The sequence below is a fragment of the Netta rufina genome (genome assembly GCF_964035555.1).
Source record: "Netta rufina genome assembly, chromosome: 17".
NCBI lineage: Eukaryota > Metazoa > Chordata > Aves > Anseriformes > Anatidae > Netta > Netta rufina.
In genome coordinates, this window is record NC_140141.1 from 15,921,558 (window position 1) to 15,930,725 (window position 9,168).

Here is a 9,168-nt window from a genome sequence, read left to right on the forward strand (position 1 = left end):
GTGGGAAAGAACCCTGAAATGTAGAGGTGATACCCCAAAATTGAGGGGAAACCCCCCCCCCCCAATAAACAAACAAATAAATAAATAAATAAAAGTTTGAGCTAATTCCAGCTGAAAAAGCTTCAGTTGCTTGCTTGGTCATACGTAGTACGATATCCAGTACATTGCATATCCAGTACATTGATTCTGATCAGGGCATACACTTTACTTCTAAAATAATAAAATTACTATGTCAATCATTAGGTATTCAGTGGGAATACCATACTCTGTGGCACCCACAAAGCTCAGGAAAAGTAGAAAGAATGAATCAAATGATAAAACAACAATTGGCTAAGTTAATGATATTGACAAAAATGCACTGGATGAAATGCTTACCATTGGCACTTTTAAACATAAGAACTAAACCACACAGTGGGACTGGACTATCGCCATATGAAATGTTATATGGTATGCCTTACTCTCAAGGGATGCCTCTAGGGAACAATGTAGTCGAGGATTGTATCATCCAGAAATACGTAATTACTATTGGAAGGAGATTACAAGAGCTAAGAGAAATTGGAATGATGGCTCAAACACCACCTTTAGGATTTACTATTCATAAGATACAACCAGGAGACAAGGTCTTAATAAAAACCTGGAGGGAAGAATCATTGAACCCCTGATGGGAGGGACTGTACCTTGTTTTACCTACTCCTGAAACAGCTGTGAGAACAGCAGAAAGGGGTTGGACCCACGCATCCAGAGTAAAGGGACCAGTAACTACCGAAGCTTGGAGGGTTGAGTCCACTCCTAGGGAACTGAAACTAAGGCTAAAGAGGGCTAGTATTCTGGCAACGAGGCTCTGCATGAATTAAGGGCACCAGATAAAGGGGACAAGCCTGAAGGGAGGAAAGGGAGAAGGCAAGACCTGGGGCAGGACCCTCCACTGCGGTGTGTATGGTCTACCGAGGGAGGCAACCCCCATGGGTATTGACTGCTGAGTGAGAGTCCCTTGACTGGAATTCTCCCGCACTAAAGTCAGGTTGTCCTTAGAAAATAACATAGGAACCTATTTTTTTAAACCCGTATAAAATTGTGATTCGTTTTCCAGGAGCTGGATCACTCAGACAGGCAGAACGGTAACACAAGCCCGAATTGACCCTGAAAGCGGGCCCAACCCCTTGATTGAAGGTGTTTGCCTATTATGATCCAGCTACATGGGCAGAAGATGGATCCTGGGGCTATAGGACCCCAACATATATGCTTAATAGAATAATTAGGTTACAGGCTGTAATAGAAGTAGCTGTAAATAAAACCGGAGATGCACTTGGATTAATTGCAAAGGAAAATACCAAGATGAGAACTGCTTTGTATCAAAATCACTTAGCCTTGGATTATTTCCTAGCACAAGAAGGAGTCGTCTGTGGAAGATTTAACCTTAGTAATTGCTGTTTAGATATTGATGATGGTGTTTCTTCCTAGCAGCTGGTAGAATGCTATGTTCTGGCTTAGGATGAGAAGAGTGCTGATAACACGCAGAGCAGTGCTTACACTACAGTTGCAGAGCAGTGCTTACACCAAGCCAAGTATGTTTCAGCTTCTCACTCTGTCCTGCCAGCGGGCAGGCTGGGAGTGCAGCAAACTGGCCAAAGGGGGAGGAGGGCCAGACTGCTCGGGGTTAGGCTGGGCATCGGTCAGCGGGTGGTGAGCAATTGCATTGTGCATCACTTGTTTTCATACACAGCAGTAGTAGTACTATTATCATCATTATTGTCTTTATTATTACTGTTATTATTATTTACCTGTCGTTATCTCAACTCACAGGCTTCACTTTCCTATTTCTCTCCCCCACCCCAGAGAGGGAGGGGGGAGGGTGAGTGAATGGCTGTGTGGTGTTTAGCTGCTGGCCGGGTTAAACCACAACAGAAGGAAAAGCTGTAAGTGAACTTGTAAAAGACATGAAGAACATTGCATATGTCCCAGTTCAAACTTGAAATGGAATCAATCTAAGAGGATTATGGGGGGGCTTTATGAGCGGTGATTGGTTTGCTAAAATAAGGATGGTTTTACTGGGGATATGTGGAGGATTGTTAATAATTCCATGTTTAATACCTTGTATTACCAGACTAATACACTCGGTTATACAAAAAATGCAAATATCTGCGGTACCTGTTGACCCAGAACCAGGGAAAGAGAAAACCCATTCCCTGATGATAATAAAAACAAACGAAGATACAAAATTGATATCAATTCGGCAAGTATTGACTCAATTGGAAAGGAAAACACGAATCAATACCATGAAAAAGGAGATGGGGGATTGTGAAATGTGTTCATCTGATTCGTGTCAATATGGAACAATGCTAGGGCCGCATGATATCAAGAAATGTGACCTTCTGTCTTGCATACTTTTGTATAACCACAAGTCTAAGAAAAACAGAGCGGTTAATGTATATAGTTCTTGTATCTTGCAAAGGAATGGTCCAGCAATTCATGTCAATAGGGGATAAGAGAACAAAGGGGTTTCAGAATAACTGCTAACTGTTATGACTATTTCATGGGGCACTATGCAAGTCTCTGACATCCAGCCAAGATGAACAAAGGAGAAGGATAAGGGAAAAGCCTGGGAGGAAGACTAGGAGCCTTCAGTATGAGAGACCCCCAGAGGGACCACCAGAGACTGATATTCATGTGCCAGTGGGAGGGTTCGGGTTCCAGGAACTAATTATAATAACCCTGCCTTTTCTAGGAGTAGTAATGTATATGTATTAGCCTAGAAGCATAAAAACAAGCCGCCTGATGTAACTTGTGTGTGTCTTGGTGGAGCAGACACTCCCGGTGCATCCAGTGCTGTTTGCTTACCTCTATTCATTTAATAAATTGTAAACTTTGATTGTAATCCTATTTGGGACTTAGTGATTTATTACAACAGACAACCTTGTAAAATGCAGACAACCAGAATCCTTACCGCCATTAGGTGGAAATCACGGTGTAAGAAACATTACCACCTCGAAGAGTAAAAGCCTCAAAAGAAATGTGACTTGTAACAGGCCAGCAGCTGTGTATTTTCTGTGAAGCACCAGGTAGAGTATGAACCTGGATTGCACAGTTAATGGGGAAATAGGGGAGGGTCCCGGTCCTTGGGAGGAAAAAAAAAAAAGTATATAAACTGTGTATGGAATTAGTAGGCACCCTCCTGCTTGTGGGACGCCCACCATTGTAATCTCGAATAAAAATGCTACTTTACTGAGATCCTCTCCTGAGCCTATGTTATTTTCCAAAGATTGATTCATGGTTTTAAGGTTTCAGGGGTAGGGCACTAGGGTTGGGTTTCAGGGTAAGCGTTCTCAGGGTTTATGTTTAGGATTTTAAGTTTTTTAGGGTTGGATTTTTAACGGTTAGGATTTTAGGGATTTGGGGGTTGAGGTTTTAAGGTTTTCAGGGTTAGCGTGTTAGGGTTTTAGAGTTTTTGGGTTGTAGTGTTGATAGGTTTTTTAGGGTTAGGGTCTTAGGGTTTTCTTTTAGGTCAGTTATTTAGGGTTAGGGTGTTAAAATTTTATTTATTTATTTATTTATTCAGGTTAGGTTCTCCAGGGTTAGGGTTTTGAGTGTCCTAATTTTTTGGGTTAGGGTTCGGAGCGTCTTAATGTTTTGGGTTGGGTTTGGGTTTTGAGTGTCCTAATGTTTTGGGTTAGGGTTTGAAGCATCTTAATTTTTTGCGTTTGGGTTTTGAGCATCTTAATATTTTGGGTTAGTGCTTTGAGTGTCTTACGTTTCTGGGTTAGTGCTTTGAGTGTCTTATTTTTTTGGGTTAGTGTTTGGAGTGTCCTCAATTTTGGGGTTTAGGTTTTGAGAGTCCTATTTTTTGGGTTTGGGATTTGAGCGTCTTAATTTTGTGGGCTTGGGATTTGAACGTCTTAATTTATTGGGTTAGGAGTTTTAGGTATAGGTCTTCAGGGGTTTAGTGTGGTAAATAGTTTGGGTTATGTCTGTAGGGGTTTCGAGGATTTTTAGGGTTAGGGCTTGAGGCTTTTTTGTAAGGGCGGTAAGGGCTAGGGTTACAGCGTGTGCTGTAAATGTAGTTCTCGAAAACTCGGCCTGTGATTGGCTGTGCCGGCTGTCCAAGGAATGCTGGCAGGTATAGTTTTCCGGCACCAGGCTTCACCCCCAAGACCCCTCAGGATGTCCCCAATTCCCCCCAGCCCCCCTGAAACACCTCAGGACCCCCCCCCCAAACCCCCTCAAGACCCCGCAAACCCCCTCAGGACCCCCCCAAACGACATCAGGACACTCCCAACTCCCCCCCAGCCCCCTTCACGACCCCCCAGGACCTCCCTCAGCCCCCCAAATCGCCCCTAAAACCCCTCAGAACCCCCCCCAAAAACACCTCAGGACCCCCTCACCCCCCCCCAATCTCCTCAAAACCCCCGAGGACCCCCCCAAAACCCCCCAGGACCCCCCCCCCAAACACCCCCAAAACGCTCCTAAATCCCCTCAGGACCCCCCCCAATTCCCCCCAGGCCCCCTCAGACCCTCCAAACCCCCCAAAACATCTCAGGACCCCCACAAATCCCCACAAGACCACCCCAAATCCCCCACAGTCCCCCTCACGACCCCCCAGGACCTCCCCAAGCCCCCCAAATCGCCCCTAAAACCCCTCAGAACCCCCCCAAAAACACCTCACGACCCCCTCAGACCCCCCCCAAATCCCCTCAGAACACCCCAGGACTCCCCAAAACCCCCTCAGGACGCCCCAACCCCCCCCAGACCAACACAGGACCCCCGAATACCTGCTCAAACCCCCAATTCCCCCGAAATTCCCTCAAAATCCCTCCCAAAAAGCACGGCCAGGCCCTCACCGCCCCCCCGGGGGCGTCCCCAGCTCCAGCGCCCATTTCAAGCACCTCAGCCCCACCGCGGCGGCCGCCATTTTGTGCAGGCCTGGAGTGGGGGCGGGCCTTAAATACGCCAGCGACGCGGCACGTGACGCGGGAGGGGCAGTGAATGGACGGCGAGAGGCGGAAGTGCGGCCCCTAGCAACGCCATAGCAACGATGAGGAAAAAATGGACTTCCGGGAGGCCATGTTTGGTGCCCAGAGCATGCCGGGATATGTAGTTCTCGGACTCTGGGCTTCCGGGAGGCCATGTTGAGTGCCCAGAGCATGCCGGGAGATGTAGTTCTCGGACTCTGGGCTTCCGGGAGGCCATGTTGGGTGCCCAGAGCATGCCGGGAGATGTAGTTCTCGGACTCTGGACTTCCGGGAGGCCATGTTGAGTGCCCAGAGCATGCCGGGAGATGTAGTTCTTGGACTCTGGACTTCCGGGAGGCCATGTTGAGTGCCCAGAGCATGCCGGGAGATGTAGTTCTCGGACTCTGGGCTTCCGGGAGGCCATGTTGGGTGCCCAGAGCATGCCGGGAGATGTAGTTCTCGGACTCTGGACTTCCGGGAGGCCATGTTGAGTGCCCAGAGCATGCCGGGAGAAGTAGTTCTTGGACTCTGGGCTTCCGGGAGGCCATGTTGAGTGCCCAGAGCATGCCGGGAGATGTAGTTCTCGGACTCTGGGCTTCCGGGAGGCCATGTTGGGTGCCCAGAGCATGCCGGGAGATGTAGTTCTTGGACTCTGGGCTTCCGGGAGGCCATGTTGAGTGCCCAGAGCATGCCGGGAGATGTTGTTCTTGGACTCTGGGCTTCCGGGAGGCCATGTTGAGTGCCCAGAGCATTCCGGGAAATGTAGTTCTCGGACTCTGGGCTTCCGGGAGGCCATGTTGGGTGTCCAGAGCATGCCGGGAGATGTAGTTCTCGGACTCTGGGCTTCCGGGAGGCCATGTTGAGTGCCCAGAGCATGCCGGGAGATGTAGTTCTTGGACTCTGGGCTTCCGGGAGGCCATGTTGAGTGCCCAGAGCATGCCGGGAGATGTAGTTCTCGGACTCCGGACTTCCGGGAGGCCATGTTGAATGCCCAGAGCATACCGGGAAATGAAGTTCTCGGACTCCGGACTTCCGGGAGGCCATGTTGAATGCCCAGAGCATACCGGGAAATGAAGTTCTGGGACTCCAGACCTCCGGGAGGCCATGTTGAATGCCCAGAGCATGCCGGGAAATGTAGTTCTCAGAAACTAGGGTTGGTGTTAGGGGCTAGGGCTGGGGCTAGGGTTAGGGTTTAGGGTGAGGGTTGGGGTTACGGTTAGGGCTAGTTCTGTGCTGATTCTGTGTTTACAGATGGGAATGAGCGTGATTAAACTAATTCCAGTTGAAGAAGTTTCAGTTACTTGCTTGGTGATACTGTCAGTTCAATATTAAAAGCTGCAGAAAAAGCACAGGGATTTTTGCTTTGTCTGCTCTCTGCATGTTTTTGAGATAAAGCAGATTAAAAAAAAAAAAAAAAAAGAAAAAGAAAGAAACAAACAAACAAAAAAACATCACAGCTGCTGCTGTGCCTGCTCTCTTCCTACTTTCTTGAGCTTTGCCTCTCCTCTTTACCAGGTGATTGGGTTTGGGTGCTGGGTGGGGCCAAAAGGTATATGAGCCCCAGGCATGGCATCAGAGACCTCATTCTGCCTGGGCTGCTCCTTGGAGTAAGTGCTTTGTTTTTCCGTCAGTCAGTTGCAGGGTTGTTTAGGCAGGCTGAAGTCTATGGATTTCTGGATTTTAAGTGCTTGGAATTCACTTAATAGAGGAATATTTAGTGAAGGTTGCTGGCTCACTGTTTTTTGGGATGGTGGGATACACTCTTGTTTTTGAGCTGTATTTTAATCTCTAGATGTATACACCCACATGTGTAACTCTCCAAAGGACTAAAACCAGCTTGATTGCATGGTACAAGAGGCTCAACCATGTAGGTGCAGTATTACCAAGAGATTGAGCAGGTTCACCTTTTTCATCTTCAAAGGGTAAGTCTGTGACTACGTCTGTTGGGGCTCCTGTGCATTCATGGCCTTTTGGCTTTTGTTGACATCAGGGTGTTTGTTTATTTATTTTTTTTTCTAGCTCTGGTCTCTGTGTTTGAATTTTCTTCAAGGAGCTGCACTGTTTGCGTGCCCATTGTGGATGTGACCTTCTCTATTTGTTTCTTGTTGCTCAGGGCTTAGGCACGGAAACTTGAATGAGGCACGAGGGAGAGTGGATGTCAGTGGGGACTCTGAGTTTTTTGGTGGACTGTGTTAGTCTGCTTCTAGAAACACCCCAGTTCTCCTGTCTGCACTCTGCATGCTGTTGAGCTAAGCCATATAAATAAGTAAAGAAACCACAGCTACTGCTCCTCATCTTTTTTTTTTTTTTTTTTTTTTTTGTACTTTCCCAGGTGATTGTCTTCAGTTTCCAGGTGGGACCAAATGGCAACTCAATTGCAGGTATGCCATCAGAGAGCTCCTTCTGCCTGGGTTGCTCTTTTGGGTAGGTGCTTTGTTTTTCCTTCAGTCAGTTGCAGGGTTCTTTAGGTGGGTCAGAGTTTATGGACTGGTGCATTTTCAAGTAGAAACCGGTATGCACATCTTCTTGAGGTGGTAACTGGTATGATCTGTAACAGTAACGCGATCTAGTAGTAGGTGTCTGTATTGCATGCAGCTCTTCCTCAGATCAGTAGTTATTATAGCAGTTTTACGGATAGTATGGCGATGTTATTTTGTGTGTTTGCTTTGTGGTTCTGGGTCCCTTATGATTTTTGCAGAATTACGGGGCTTTTAGAGAGTCTTTGCCTGTATGTCAAATCTTATCAAAGTCACAACGTTGGTGGCAAAGTGATGGAGCAGGGTTTAGGAGAAATGTATGGGCTAGCATGCTAGTGAACGCTGGTTCTGTGTTTACAGATGGGAATGAGTGTGTTTAAACTAATTCCAGTTCAGAAAGTTTCAGTTACTTGCTTAGTGATACTGTCAGTTCAATGTTAAAAGCTGCATCAAAAGCACAGGGATTTTTGCTTCTAGAAACACCCCAGGTCTCGTGTCTGCTCTCTGCATGCTTCTGAGCTAAAGCAGATTTTAAAAAAGAAACAAACAGAGAAGAAAGAAACAACAGCAAAAAAAAATCACAGCTGTTGCTGTGCCTGCTCTCTTCCTACTTTCTTGAGCTTTGCCCCTCGTCTTTACCAGGTGATTGGGTTTGGGTGCTGGGTGGGGCCAAAAGGTATATGAGCCCCAGGCATGGCATCAGAGACCTCATTCTGCCTGGGCTGTTCCTTGGAGTAAGTGCTTTGTTTTTCCGTCAGTCAGTTGCAGGGTTGTTTAGGCAGGCTGAAGTCTATGGATTTCTGGATTTTAAGTGCTTGGAATTCACTTAATAGAGGAATATTTAGTGAAGGTTGCTGGCTCACTGTTTTTTGGGATGGTGGGATACACTCTTGTTTTTGAGCTGTATTTTAATCTCTAGATGAATCAACCCACTTGTGTAACTCTCCAAAGGACTACCAGAGGACTAAAACCAGCTTGATCATGTGAGGAATGTTTTAACAATTCATGTCCATAAAGAACAATTCTGTTTGAATCCTGTCTGCTTCTGGGCCCTGCACTGGCAATTTAATTCTTGAACCACAGATGCAGTGTCCCAGTCTCCCCCTCATTCTAGTTAATTTATTACGTCTTCAGAAAACACTCCTTAAATTTATGAACCTGTTTGCTTTTGTTATTCCGGACTTCTATTTCTAACAGTTACAGCCTTTTTTCCTGTCTTCTTCGAGATTAACTTAACACTGCTATAGATGTGTCTGTGAATGGCTGGGGAAGAATGTTTTAATTACTCGTGAAGCGTCAAATAAGAAAGCTGTTTGTGTTTGGTATCTGGGAGTTTCAGAACAACTGATAACAACTAGTGACTGTTATGGGATACTATGCGGATCTTTGGTATCTGGTTAGGGGAGCCGAGAGATTAAGAGGAAGGAAAAAGAAGCTGAAGGACGGCTGGGAGACAAGACCTGCAGAGAATGTTCTATAAGCTTGGTATGGTGCCAAGTAAGTACAAAGGGGGAGAGGAAGACTACGAGCCTTCAGCATGAAAGACCCCTGGAGACCCCCCAGAGGAGACTGATGTGAGGGACTGGACCCTAGAAGCTAATTATAATAATCTATTTTTTTAGAAGTAGTAATGAATATGTATTAGTCTAGGAGCATAAAAATCAGCTGCTTGATGTAACTGGTGTGCGTCCTGGTGGAGCGGAGACTCCCAGTGCACCCAGCGCTGTTTGCTTACCTCTATTCCT